The sequence below is a fragment of the Camponotus floridanus genome, unplaced genomic scaffold (genome assembly GCF_003227725.1).
Source record: "Camponotus floridanus strain SB8 unplaced genomic scaffold, Cflo_v7.5 scaffold23, whole genome shotgun sequence".
Taxonomy (NCBI): domain Eukaryota; kingdom Metazoa; phylum Arthropoda; class Insecta; order Hymenoptera; family Formicidae; genus Camponotus; species Camponotus floridanus.
Window position 1 is genome coordinate 1,278,583 of NW_020229359.1, and position 15,517 is coordinate 1,294,099.

Sequence of the window (15,517 nt, forward strand, 5' to 3'; positions counted from 1 at the left end):
TTACCTAGAGCACGAGACTTAAGTAACGGCGCCAGACTTGGAATAGCCGGCCGATTGACTTTGCATATACCTGGTAGGAAATGTTTAAGTGCTCTTTCGTTTAAAGACGATTGAAGAATGACATTTTTTAAAACTTATATTAGGAGAAATGACTTGTAATATTTTTTCATTTTGATTTTTTTTTCACTTTGCGATATATGATGATTGCGTGTATCAATAAATCCGCAAAAAATTAGATCATTAGTAAGAAATGGAAACTTATTAAAGCTGAAGCCAGAAACTGTCTCACCTACTTCACGATAGGAAGCCCCGTAGAAGAGAATACCAACACAGATCTGTCACGCATTAACCTAGACGTAAATCTAGATCTATTTTTTAATACTTTCCAGATATCTCGATTATCTGCACAAATGTAAGAAATATTGGAGAAAATATAAAATTTAAATTTATTAAATTTACGCGTGCTCAATTGCGTTGACGCAATACAAAATACAAGGTTAAAAATCCGTACTGCAGATAAGCAGAAGTGTCATCAGAGTTGCGATAGAAAAGAAGGAGAGAGTTGCATTAAATTTAGCAAGTATTTCAATTTTTAAATTCCGAAAATTAAATTCATAATTTATTTCTCCCAAAAATTTCCCAAGAGTCGATATAAATAATCGATATAACGAACGAAACTATTGACGGATATCTTAAGGTTCACTCTTAACAAGCTTAGAATGTTATCCCAGAGAGATTCGCACGCGCTCGCTGCAACTGTCATCGGCGGCTGCAGCAGATGCGCGAAACAAACACGCGTGCCGTGTAAAGGGGGGACAGCTTAGGAAGGGGGGGAGGGGGAGGGAGGCGCGGCAGCATCCGTTGCACACTGATAACACAATTAGCTTGTCTTGTCATGCGCGACCTCCGATAAGGGCCAACTGTGCCCCGTTTCTGCCTTCCTCTCTTCTCCTCCCCCTCATCCCCCCATTCCCCTCTACTCTTTACTCGCCCCCATCCTCCTTCTTCACCGTGCCCACATGCAAACCCGGCAGGATTGGAGCGATCTAGTGGATCGTTCGCGTCAGGCAGGATCAGACAGAGAACGAGAAGATCCCTCCCGGGACCACGCGATAAGGGCGCCGGCTTAACCCTCTCTTGGATGCGAAAGGTCCCCCTCCTCTCCTCTCCCTTCTCCGCGATGCGATGGGACGCGACGTTAATACCTTCCGGCAGGTTTTCCTCCGTTGATTTATTCCGGAGAAGGAGGGGCCCGGAATCGCACGATACATACATACGTAAGCGGATTTCGGAGGGAGGCACGTGCCCCAAATAGAGCAGCTAAAGACCACGGTTCTCCTGTGTATCTCGTGTTCGATGGAATTTTTCACTCCTTATAAACGTTTAAATATGAAAGGATACATTGTTTTTGTTGACAACACATATCTTATACAGCTCGAGCCTCGATAATTACATTTACAGGTGTAACGAGAACTTACACTCCCTTCAAGGAAATGAATGCACGTGCGACTCGAGGACGAACGCGTGCCCTTCTGCTAAAGTTCGCTCATGCTTGTCCACATCCGGGTTTGAAAAGAGAAGGAAAAAAAATATTATTTTTATATTAAGATTCTTTTGCGGATTTCCGGTTCCTAAAGGAAGTCAGCATTGTTACATCCCCGTATTCACGTGTCCAGAGCTTTCTGTATTTACCATCGCACACGCGTGCACGAGCCGACGATGCGTCGTGCATACGTCATGATCGTCGTGATCCTTTTTGCATGGATATTCGTGTTTATGGGGATGCGGAGGGTCGACCCTTCGAGGGAGATACTTAATCGAATTGTATATCCGTAAGTGGCATTAATGCGGGGGAGAGAGCCTGGGAAAGGACACTTCTGGCAAAACCCATATTTCAAAAAATTCATACGATTAATAGAAACAAAAGGCTGTTGTAAATGTAATATAAAGTTACTTTTAGAGCAACAAATCTCGCGGAAGATCCTCTTTTCGCATAAATAAATTTAAACTCAAATCGCGCATTTTTTGTTTAAATATTAATCTAATAGAAATTGTTTAAATATTAATCTTGTATTTTTTTCCCACGCAAATTTATTCCACGTACGTAAACTTTTTTAATAATGCCCGAAAAGAAATTCGCTCGCGTGAAAAAAATGCATCGGATCCTCCTACGGGCTTCGAAAGAGCACGGAATTTAAAAAAAATAGAAGGAAAGACCAAAGGGGGGGTGGCTGCGGGCAGCGTGCACCGGCCACGTAGAGGGTGGAAAACGGTGCCGTAATAGCATAAATCCGTGAACTGTGCATAGTCGGTTGGGGAACCGATGCTGGTCGCCGGGGAAGGGGAAGGAACAGGCCAGAGTCAGATCGAGCGCTGGAAGAAACGGCAGTCGCCACTCGACGCCTGCACCGAACGGAAGGTAGCTCTGCGAACGCACGGCTCTTTCGAAATTTCACCCTTCGCGCCCTCGCCAAAGAGAGAGTCTCGAGGTCGGATTTTGAGTATAATAATTCCCGGTGATTGCAAATTTGCCACATCTAGAGATTTTATTTATTTATTTATTTATTTTTTTTTTAAAGATCTCTGGGATATTTTTCTCTCCTCATCTTTCTTCGTATGAATATTAAGAACGATCATCGAGGAACGATGAAACGTCGCGGGATCGTCCTGGATCCGATATAAAGAAGGAAGTATCCGACATCGATCGGGAGATCGATCGATCGGAAAGCGGGCCGAGCGGAAGTGCCTCTTCCGGCCGGTGCGAATTTCGACGGAGTAATCGCTCTCGCGACGAAAGGACCAAAAGGGGGACACGCTGCAATATTCGTTGGATCGTCAGCGTGGTGTTTCTCGCGTTGAATTAAAAAACGAAAACGGCGCAGTTCGTGAAAGTGTGCTCAGTGGCGTCGTCTTGTCAGTCGGACAGGTGCGAGGATAGTGACATAAAGAGGCGGCATAAACACGGTAAGGAGAAAGAAGGAAAGATAGAAAAGAGAGCGTACAATTTTACATAGTTCCTAATATTTAAACCAATTTAAACATTTAGAGAATTGAGAATTAAGGGGAACGAATAGACGCATCGCAATAGTTTATCGTCAAAGAATAGATATAACGGGCAATATAAAGTAGTGCATTACGTTCAACGGGCGACAGAGAGAAAGTGACATTTATCCGATCATTTTGAAGGAGACCGAGAGGAAGGGAGAAAGCAGACGACGAGTGGACCAGCGCGCGAAACAGGTCTCCGCGACACGTGACACAGACAAAAATTCGCCGGCTGACACATTCGGGGTCGCTCCTCTTCGCGCTTCGTTATTTTTTTTTCAGTTATTCCGTGAGAAAGTGTCCGATTGGAAAGAGAAGCGGATTATTCAGGAAGGCTCAAGAAGAAGAGAACGCAAACGCGTAGAAGAGGAAGAGGAGGAAAAGGATGCGTAAACACGTGTATGCGTGAGAAGACGCGATAAATTGATATTGTTTTATCGGATCACGCAACCAGAACACAAGAGAGAGAAGAACAACGGATCTGCGTTTCCCGGACGAATCCAAACGTGGTAAGTCGAGTTTTGTTTATGTATACATACACACATGCGGATGTAAACACGCGCTGACAACGCTCAGTAGAAATTTATCATCCTCGCGATTGAACCTCACGAATATTCACGAAAATGTCACGTACCTTACACAGAGTTGTAAATTGAAATAGGTGATGAAATACGGGAATTGAAATATGGGATTGCCAGGAAAAAATGTCAAAAAAATTCATATATGTATATAAATTATTGATAGCATTCGATTAGAGAATTATGCTTCCACAAATTTATTATAATACAAACTTTTATACTTTTATACTTTGCATATGTTAATATTTCTTAGAAATTTTTGAAAAGCGAATAAATTTTAAGAAATATATGTTTCAATTACTGCTTAACGATAAATTAATAATTTCAATTATTATTTAACAATAAATTAATATTTCAATTATTACAAGCAATATAAATTAATCTCAAAAAATTAATGCTAACTTAATGTTAATTTTTTTATAGAATAATTTTGCAATATTTTTATAACAATCTTCCTTCTGCCTCTCGTTTTATTAAATTAATAATAAATAAAATTTATAATACGTTGTAATGATATTACACATATTTAACTTTTTAATGAGATTACACATAATAAACATATTTAAATTTTTAATTACTTTACAAAATTATAAATTAAATTTTTATTAAATTTTTAATTACATTTCCGCAAAAATTTGCTTCAATGTAACATATGACTAAATATTTTTAAATGAAAATTCTCGTGGTCCTTCGAAATTTGAGTGCTGAATTAGTATCAATCGTTCAGCAAACGTTACATTGAAATGAACGTGTATGACCGATTAATTAACCCAGAGAGTGTTGCGGGTTCCCGCAGTTGGTTTGCTTGTAAACAAACGATGTGGAATCAGGCTAAAAGCGCGATTGTTGATACGCCGACCGCTCTTTGCGTAATTACTCACCTTCGCGATTGTCGCTCATTAATATGAGATATGTTGCGCGCGGAGGAAGGTGCCATGTAATTAAATCCCCTTGTATCCAAGAACAATTACGCTCGTTAACGGAGCGCGCTTCGCGATTCTCAATTAGATATATAGTTTCTCGAGTACGATTCCGACACGAAACGCAGATCTAATCCTTTGCGAAAATGGCTTCATCTATTTTCTCGGCCTTCTAAAAAGCAAATGAAAAGTATTTGCGAAAAGAGTTTTGTATAGAACATATTGAGAACAAACTTTTTAATGTTGATTGTATTTAAAAATTTCGTAATCCCAAGCAAACTTATGGAGCACGTTTTACAAATTCTGATCCTCTTTCTCTATCTTCATTACATTCATATTTTGATTCTTACCATAAAACACAGTATAATTATATATTTAATATCCCCGCGGCTATTTGCCAAATTGCAACACGTACACGCACAATGTTCTATTTAATGGCTATTTTACATATGTATTGTGTGCAACGGAAATTACTCGGTTTAGCATAATAGTTGCCATTGACCATAAGAATGCTCGATTCATTAAATTCTCGAGTATATATCTTTTGCGATAAAAAAATTCGGTGCTTTTAAAATGTAATTTAAAACATGTATGTAAATACCAAAATGTAAATACAAAAATATTATTTTACAAAAGCATTCTTTTTCAGCTAATGATATAAAAAAGAAATTAGTAAGCATTATAAGTAATCTAAATATTCCTAGGAAATTTATAAAATACAAATATATTAAATCATTATTTTTCTGTAAAGTGATATAAATGAGAAATAATTGCAAAAATCGAACAAATGATGAGGACAAAATATTTAATGTTAAAAAATATATTTAAATATAAATTGTATTGTTAAAAATTGATTGAATTTTTATCAAAAAGATTTGAAATTTCTTCTTGTACAACAATAAAAATTAATATATAATGTTGTCATAAAACTTGTACATTTTTAACAGTTGCATTGTGAGGAAACAAGTAATGTATGTCTATAAATGGATAGACAATAACTAGACAATAGATAATCGTTGTACTCTCTTTTTTATGATAGGTCAGGTTTAATGGCCTTGAGGAATAGTAGCATCATCGGAATTCTGTTTTAGTAATAGCATAAGGAGAGAACAAATGATTCAGTGAACAGTCAACAGTGATAGTTATCCTGTTTTCTTTTTTATGGCAGATTATTTTATTTTTTAACACGAAAGACTCTTTTAGATAATTCGTTCCCATTAACGCTGACGCATATACTGAGAATTTGAAAAATTGTTACAAGTAGTTACAGATGTTTTCTAATGTTTAGATTTCTCCGTTTTTCATCTTTAATCTACAAATTATAGCAAATATTTCAGTGGACCTTCATTTATCCTATTTATTTATCCTGTTTCCTAAATTCGTACAAATGGAAATATTTTCATTAGAACCTTTTCAACCTTTTCAATCTTTGTGAAAATCATCTTTGCCGCTTTCTATCGTACTGTATAATTTAGGGATGAGTCCACCTCGTAGAAGATAATAGAATGCAGAAACGATGATAAACTGCGAAGAAGGTGACGTCATCGGCTAGATTATTTGTTCAAATTTTAGGAATATCTTAATGTCTTTGGTCCTCAAAAGGAAAATGATCAGATACAGTTACTGTTACAGTTACTAGTTATCCTGTTTCCTAAATCCGTACCAAAAGAAATATTTTCATTAGAACCTTTTCACCTTTGTGAGGATCATCTTCGTCACTTTCTATCGTACTGTATACTTTAGGGATGAGTCCATCTCGTAGAAGATAATGAAATGTAGAAACGATGATAAACTGCAAAGAGGGTCATCGGCTAGATATTTTTTTAAAATGTTAGGAATGTCTTAATGTCTTTGGTTACTATAAGGTAAATTATTTAATTAAGTAATTGGAAATGTTCTGTTGCATCAAAATGCGACTAACCTGTGTTCTTGCATCACTGTATGATCGTCTAATCCTGTTCAGCTGATCAGATCACCAGTACCCGGTTAGCGGAGGTCAGGATCCGCGTTTAGCTCGGACCATAAAGAAAGACCAATCTAGATCAAAGTAGATTATCCCATCACTTGATGTGATATCAACTTCTCAATAAGATTAATTCTCTGAAGCAACATGCTTTACATACTTTACATACTATATAATATATAAAATTATTTTTATATAATTGATAATAATTAATTTTATTATATATTGATAATAATAAATTTTATTATACATATAATAATATCTCAATATATATTTTCAAATAATTAATATTTTTTACTTTAAACGAGTTAAAAAACAAATTTTTATTTTTTATTGCTATCAAAAAATATTTTACTATTGCTCCAATATATATATATATATATTTCCAATATATATATTTTATTTAAAAGAAAAATTTATGTACATATAGAAAACAATTATATGATTTTTAGTAATATAGAGGATTATATAGTGAAAATTACTTATAAAATAAATTAATATATGGTACAATAAAATTATTATCATTTTATGAAATTCAATAATGCTACGACGTATGTTTTACTTTACAAAATGCTTAAATTTCGCATCGTGATAGAATCTGATTTTTCTTTCGCATGTTCCACATATGTTAATACCGTTATAATTTTTCATTGATCTGTTCGGCACTGCTGGACGGATTAAAGAGCAACGGCTCATCCCACACACGTGCACACTTTGCAACAATATTATGAGCACGACACACACACTCGTTCGATTCTGTTTTATAATCTTGCGAGAACGAATGTCCGCTAGCGTATTTATTTTGCCTATCGATTGTGCAAACACGGAAAATACGAGCGCGGATAAATCGCCATACATCGATACGCACATTTAAGTGCACTATCGTGTCATCTCTAATTATCATACGACACGCCATAATTAATTATATGTTTGCAAATTATTTAATTATCCCGTATATCGCACAAATAGATCTTTCCAATGAGAATCTTGTGTTACACGAGTCTTACATATGTGACATTGTTGTAGGATTATGTCTGATAGAATTAAGGAAGCGAATTTAAAGATGTCATAATATAATTGACAATTAAACAAAAATAATGAATGGATGAAAAAGAAGAACTGTTATTTTTTAAACACAAATCTATATTAAATTCTAATCGCAAAAGTGAGAAGTAAGATATTATTTATTTACGAATTTATAATAAATGTCAGTTATAGCATTTTATTTATGTGAATTTAATAGATGACATTATGACATTTTTCGCGCTTATAGGAATTAAAAGATAATTAAAAGATTTTTAATGTAGAATTATTCATTTATAATTCGCGCACTTTATGACACGACACATGTCGCGCACGCAACACTTTCTAATGAGACTTGTGATCGGAATATTAGGTTCGACATCGATCTCGATCACGTAACACGGAGATTCATCTCACGTTTTCAGACTTAACGACGAAAAGTATACGTGCCCACAATTTGGGTCGGCCGTGACACTCTCCTCTCGGAGCTTTCCAATGCGTTAATGAATAAGTCGTTGTTAGTGTGAAGAAATTTTGTTTGTGCTGGATTGTTCAGAAATATGGAACTCCTCAAATTATTATATTAGGTGTTTTCTAATAACTAAGTACTATATAGCTTATATTCTATTTGACAAGCTATACTTAAATAATGTAAAATATGATGGAAATTTTCCGCAACCATCACGTTAGCGAATTCTTTTGATTTTCAATTCTCGATATAGTACAGAATGACAAATTTCGTAAAAATGGATAATTTTTCACATAAAGCAAGTAAAAATAACCCCAAGTATAAATAATAATAAATAGAATTATTTCCTATAAATTATTAGAATAATTTCCTATAAATTTTTTTTCTACAATGCATTTCGACCGAGATATTTGTCTTTAATATTAAAATTTGAGAAGTATTTTTCTGAAATAGGTTTTATATCATTCTGTAAATTATAATAATTATTTTTATGTTAAGTAAGTCTTTAAAATATAGCGTGATATATTTTTGATGTTAAAGAGCCAGAGACGGGTCACTTATAAACCATTAAAACCAATTTTTTTTATTTTTAAATGTTTTTTTCTCCACATTATTTTCTAAACAAAGGGATACTCTTATTTCATTTCGTTAAATTTGTTTTCGAGAAAAATATTTTATCGACTGAAAGGACATGAAAGATATATTAATAAAATTTTGGGTATTTATGATAATCTTTTTACGGGTTTTTATGATAATCTTGCTCATGCTCACAAAAGATTACTCACCTTTATCGAAACATCCTTTAGAAACTACAAGATTGTTTTTACCTGTTCTTATCATGTTTACGAAAGATTGCTCACCTTTATCCTGTATCATGCGACTAAAAATATGCATGTTTATTTATATAACATTTTATCTTTTACTTTGCCTATGATATTATGTCATAATTGAGCCACTTTTATCATTTCGGAAAAGAAATTTATCACATCATGTTTAGCTTATAATTTCAAGTCCCAAGCGGAAAATATTCGGTAAATGTTTTCGATTTTCCAAAAGCAATTCTACATCGTTTCGGGGTCGTTTGGATTCGGACTTACCCTTCTTCGGACTTGCCCTTGTCATTAAAGGCAACAGTAGCAGCTGCGTTTAGACGATTGCCATGGAATCTGGTCCCGCGTTTCGTATGTGGGCAACGCGCGGATAAGAGGGACGGGTCGATAATTGTGACAGAAATTCAATCCTTTGCAAGCTGGACCTAATGCCCGGCACTGACCGCCAATTCAATCAAGCGCCCGCCAATCGCGGCTTCCGGAACGGGATTTTAGCCGGCGCGCAGCGCCGAGGGATTTTGTTACGGTCCGCTGCCGCCAAATAAAATTCCGTGGAACGTGTACGGGCCAAACGAAAATAGGTATTAACTACTCACTGGCGTACGTGATGGCTCCAAAACGCCCGCCTATGTAAACCGTTCGCTAACGTCCGCCGAAGCGCGACAACGGTATGTCCGCCGATTGGTGAAATGGATTAAAAATAAATTAAATCACGGATATAACCGGGGTCGATAACACGCTATCGAATCGCACGTAGAAAATTTCGCAAGAATGATATATGGATCAATTCTATCGCTGAAATCTTGCAAGTTCGACTTTTGTGAATTTTCGAAATAGGGTTGCACAGAATTCAAAACAAGACAATATTCGTAAAACTATTGCATTGATATTGAAAATTTTCGAAAACTCAAATTTTATCTTGGTCTTGAGTGAAACTTTGTAGCAAAAATCTTATCTTGTATTGTTTTATCTTAATTTTATTAACAATTTTTATATAATATTTAAAACAATTATTTAAAATAATATACAACATGTAGTCTTTATAATGTACTGTAACATAATTATTACTATTTATGTCATTGTTTCAAATATATTAGATGAGAAAAAAAACACTACATATTATATACGAAATTAAACAATTTTATTTAATAAATAAAAACATTTATATATTAATAAACTTGGAAACAATTAATACAATAAATAAAATAAATAATATAAAATTTTAATATTTTTTTACAAAAAGATAATTACATACAGTGCTAGAACGCAAACGCTCATATAAGCAATACTAACGCAAAATTTGTGTAACTAAATAATTAATTGTTTTATAATTTCTTCTTAATTAATTATTAATTGTTTTTAAACTTATTAATATAAATGTTTTTATATATTAAATAATTTTTCCAAGTTTATATATAATGTATAGTACGATTTTTCATTTATAATAATTTAAAAATATCCATATATATTGAAACTATTTCTAAAAATTAATAATCTTGACAAGACAAATAATTTCTTAGCAATCTTAATTTTGATATTGTTTTTATAATTAATCAAGAATTTTATGTTGATCTTGTCTGGAATTTCAAAATAAAACAGGATAATATCAAGATTATCTCGTGAAATTCTTTACAAGTAATCCTAATAATATATGTTTGTTTTTTCCTAGCAATATATTTTTTTGTTTGTTTCTTCAAAACCTTTCGTAAAACATATTTTTCATTTGTTTTTTCAAAGCCTTTCGTAAACAGTATTTGAATCATTTCTCAATATTGCTTTATCCACAGAAAAGGATGCAAATATTCCCGATTAAAATTAAACCTGCAGCTAAATTTAAACTAAATGTGTCGCATACGTTGCTTTTGTCACGCGCGATGCTTTCCATTTAAACTGCTTGCAGACATATCTAAATGCGAGAAACGTTGCAATTTTGTAGCGAGATGCGCTCAAGACGTTTCGTCGCGCACGTCACCGATGCATTTCCTCGTTGACGCGAGAATGTTCACGCTCTCGGAGCGAAATGCGGGAGACGATGACACGCGCGTTCGTGATGTTTTCCCGCGCGGAAAGAAATGTCCAGTAACGAGCCAGGAAGTGGCAAGAATGGTACGACGTTGCGGTACATTGTCGCACGTAACATCGTGATGTTACGTTACACGAGAACGACGTTAACATGTCGGCGACGCCGTACAATCGATTTAAACGCTGAATCGACTATCTCCGGTGTTTTCAAAAAATGAAATTCTTGCGACACAACACACAATGGCTAACACAATTTTATGTACAACATAGTATTCCCAATTTTAATAGCAATTTAAATTTTTTCAACTCTGAGAATGTAAACATTTACCATAAATGTAAACATTTACCATAATATACATTATATATATTTGTATATTATGTTATATATATGTATATATTATATTTATATTTATATTATATATATAATATTTATTATATAATATTTATTATATTTATATTTATATTTTTTATTATATATTATACGTAAATTGCACGTATATTACATATTTTTTCATATATTACATATGTTATTTGAATATTATATTCGTAGGAGAAAATAAGTATTTGAGTTTAATTAGCTCGATTTAAAAAAATGTAATACTTGCATTTAGCTGAACAAACTAAAATGTTTCATTATAATATATACACGGAAATCATTATTTATTAATTATAAATAATACCGAAAATTGAAATATAAATTAAAACAACTGCAAAATTTCGACAAAAAATCAAAACATTGATCATCATAATGCATAACATTTGGTTTATGCAACTTATACCGTTAGGTATTATACGTCGGATAATTTGAGGAAACAATCTAACGAGGATTTGTTTCGTGCTCCCTGGAGAAGAGTCTCTCCGGTAACTACTTTGTGGATGTAATTATAGCACCTCCGTTAATTTCTGTAAGTCGTTACGCGGCGCGTTGGCTTTCTGATAGCTGAAAATAATGCCAGTATTGTGAAACGAGAAAAACTATTCTATTTTCACAGTTTAGAAAACTCATGATTATTTCAAAGATTTCTACATTTTCTTATTAAGAATACTAAATCGAAAATTTTTCACTTTTATATTTTTAATTTTTGTGTAAATGAACTTCTTAAATATCTAAATTAAAATGTCTACAGCGTCTGGTGATATCTGGAGTAAAATAAAATAAAAATCATCATAAAATAAACAAAAAATAAAATAACAACAGTATTAATTTGAAATTATATAAATTAAAATTATACATAAAATCAAAATTAAAATTGAAATTAAATTTAAATTTCAATATTAAGTATTCTAATTTAAAATCAAAATTTTATAACTTATATACAGAAGCAAAATAACAATCATAAAATTAAAAATTAAAATGAAAAGAAAAACAATAGACTTAAAGTCTATCTAGACATTTTTAATTATGACTGACTCTATGTGTATATATTTATATAATTAACGTAAGAATTAATTCTCTTATAGTACATATTTAACGAGTTTAATTTAAAGATAATGATTTTCTATGGAAATATATATAATATATATAATTCAATGCACATATAAAATATATCACACTTGAAGATGTAAATTATAATTTTTCTCACTATGGGAATCAACCATCGTTTTAACACAAACGGTAAAAAGTGTCTTGCTTTCGTGCCTTCCGCGGTAGTGAGCGGTTTCAGGTTCAAGGCTCTCACCGCACTACTGTTTCTGCAACGTCCTGCTGACGCGTGGGCAGTGTCTCGATTTTTGCCAGTGAATTCGGCTCTCATGGTTGACCCCGTTTGAAAACGGTAGTTCGCTAATGAATATATATATAGTCGGAGAAAGGAGTGCCGCATTTGACGCGGAGGTTGGAAGGTTAACAGCAGACGGTACTTAATTGCGGGGGACAGGGGAGGAGAATGCGGCATTACATAACGCCAGGATGTCCGTTCGTCCGTACTTCATAAGGCATTCAACGCCCGTGCATCGACTGCTTCCACCTTGGAACAGTTTCGAGTCAGCACGAGGCTATGTGTATATCGCGAGAAAGAGCTGATTGCGTGCGATATTTAAGTAATTTAAAGGCATCTCTCGACACGTTAATGTAAAAATAATAATACTCGAGACTGTTATTTGTATTTTAGTATTTCATCAATTAAGATAGATGCTCCAATCTTTATTTATATAAAATATATTTGTGAAATACTAAAATATATTTATTTTATATATATAAATGAGTTATTTTATTTTATATATATTAATATAATTTTTTTATAAATCTTTTACACTTTTTATTTTAATATAAATTCTTTTATATATAAATTAATGAAAATTATATAAAACAAATATTTCAAAAATAAATTCGCTCTCTTGATATTCATGAAAGCAAAATTATATTCTCTTCTCTTTATAGAAGAATTTAAATATTGATGGACGGAAAAAATCGAGTATTTTATTTATAATATATATAATTGAAATAATATATTGCAATTTTTTATGCAAAAATATAATTCTTTGAATTGAAAAAATTATCATATACAAATGTATAAAACCTAAATTTTTTTGCATATAAAATTTTTCGTAGAAATCTGAAAGAAAAATTGTACAAAATTATCATATAATTTTTTTACAATTTTTTATATTCTCTGTAATATTGCATTCAATCTTGTTGCATTCGCATCGTCATCTTTGCCCCTTTAATAAATATCAGCTTGTAACATTTAAAATATTATTACATTATAAAAAACGAAATCTCTCAAAATTTCTATAAATGTGTTTTTTTTCGGAATACAAAAGATTCTAAAATTTTAAAGATCTAACCAGATCTGTCTCCAAAATTTTATCGTTTATTTTTTTTTCAATTGGAAAGGAAAAGCGATAACAATCAACGATTATTATGATAAGTGGCAATAATGATCATAATCGTGCAAAAATGTCTATTGCAATTATGCAAATGCAAATGTAAGAATAATTATTACTGTTCCAGCATATATATATATATATATATATATATATATATATATATGTAAAGTTTGATTTCTTTTCTCCATAAATGAAAACAGCGAAGTTTAAATTAAAGATTCAATCTTGTATCAGATCGATGTAAATCATTTGAATTATAATCACACAAAAATATCGATAGCAAATCTTTTTTCGTTGTAGCACGTATCTCTTTTGGAGGAAATGATCAATTAAAGAGAAGTTGACAGTGCAGGAAAGGATCTTTCTTTTTGTTGATCGATAGCTCTCGGGAGGTTCGCTATTAAAGTAATCATAAGACTTGACGCGGGCAATTACGCGACCAGGTGCTTACTTACGGCGAGTACCTGTCGTCCGCGCTGAAATATGACGTAGCCCGGAGATAGTGCTGGTCGAATCTTCTTTGGGAATGGATATGTCTGCGGGATCGCGAAATTCTCGGAATTAGCTGTAAGAGACCTCGAGCGTGCCTCCGACACGGACTCGCCATCATCGTGAGACATGTTCGCGGGAATTTTTATATAGGCGAACGAAGCATTATAATTAAAAATCCATTTAATGACAAAATAATATTAAAAAAATGTTGAAAAAAATATAATAAAAAAAGAAGGAAATATATATCATTGAAAAAGAAAATTATAGATATAGAAAATAGAAAGAATTTTATTTATGGTTTCGTTTAAGAGTGTAATTTCTTTTATAAAATTATATTTTATATAATTTCTACAAAATTATTTTACACTACCGAGTAAAAATATACATCACTTATATGCAAAATAGGAAACTTTAATATTACTTTAACAAACAAAAATATACATAAATATTATCAGATTTTATTTTGTCATTTTATTTTAATCAGATTATTTTATACTTTAATATCGTGAAAATTAAAAATTGTAACAAATAATAACAGAGAAATATTAAATTTTTAATTCTTTAAAATTTCTCTTCTCTACTTTCAATATTGCCTCATTCAATATCGCTTCTTGACATTCTTGATAAAAGATTTTTTTTTTAATTGTTATTGATATTTAATTTTTGCATGTTTGCAAATGCGTTCAAAGATATTGAGAGAATATAGAGGACAGAAATAGATAATAGATAATTTATGTAACACATGTTGTAAAGATATAGAAACCGTTTATAATTAACGCGATTATATTAAGAGATATCGGTAATAACACATTTTATTTAAAAAGTATTACAATAATTAATCTTAGGAACCAAAAAACAGAAAATATACATTTTTCATATTTTATAAATATGATCAAAGCTAAGACAAAAAGAATAAAACACTTTAATCATTTATTTGCGTTTTCTGTATTTTGGGGAATCATGCAATATTTTTGACCGATACACTGTATATATTTAAATTGTTTCTCTAATCCAGTTTGTATAATGACTGCGTTATACAATATTTATATGTCGTTTCAAAGTGTGTTACATCTATCAGAATTTTATTATATCTTACGATCATCGACGTTTTTCGCGAGATGCAAATATATCGATCAATTTGACAGCGAGGTGCAGCGACAGAACCCTTCTTCTCGAAGCCGGGGTCCGAGCATGGTTTACGGTCGACTAAACGCCTCGATGTAATTCGCCAGCGCGTTTTACACGGACGACTTGATCGTCACTCAAGCGGAGTTACCCGTCATACATTCTCATTCCATATTTGACGCGAGAGAAATCAATTAGACATGGCTTAATTATAGGGGCGA

At 32.6% G+C, this 15,517-nt stretch overlaps 1 protein-coding gene across 3 annotated transcripts in view; it reads left to right on the forward strand.

Moving 5' to 3' along the window:
* Positions 1-2,372: 2,372 nt before the first annotated feature.
* LOC105254393 overlaps positions 2,373-15,517 on the forward strand; it is a 50,475-nt gene continuing 37,330 nt past the window's right edge. The window contains exons 1-3 of one of the 3 annotated variants that reach the window (XM_020028485.2): positions 2,373-2,489; positions 2,580-2,964; positions 3,047-3,554. The gene's annotated coding sequence lies outside the window, so the exon portion shown is untranslated. Of the gene's footprint in view, positions 3,555-15,517 lie in introns of all 3 variants that reach the window. The other 2 variants (XM_020028486.2, XM_025408766.1) reach the window with 2 other exon arrangements.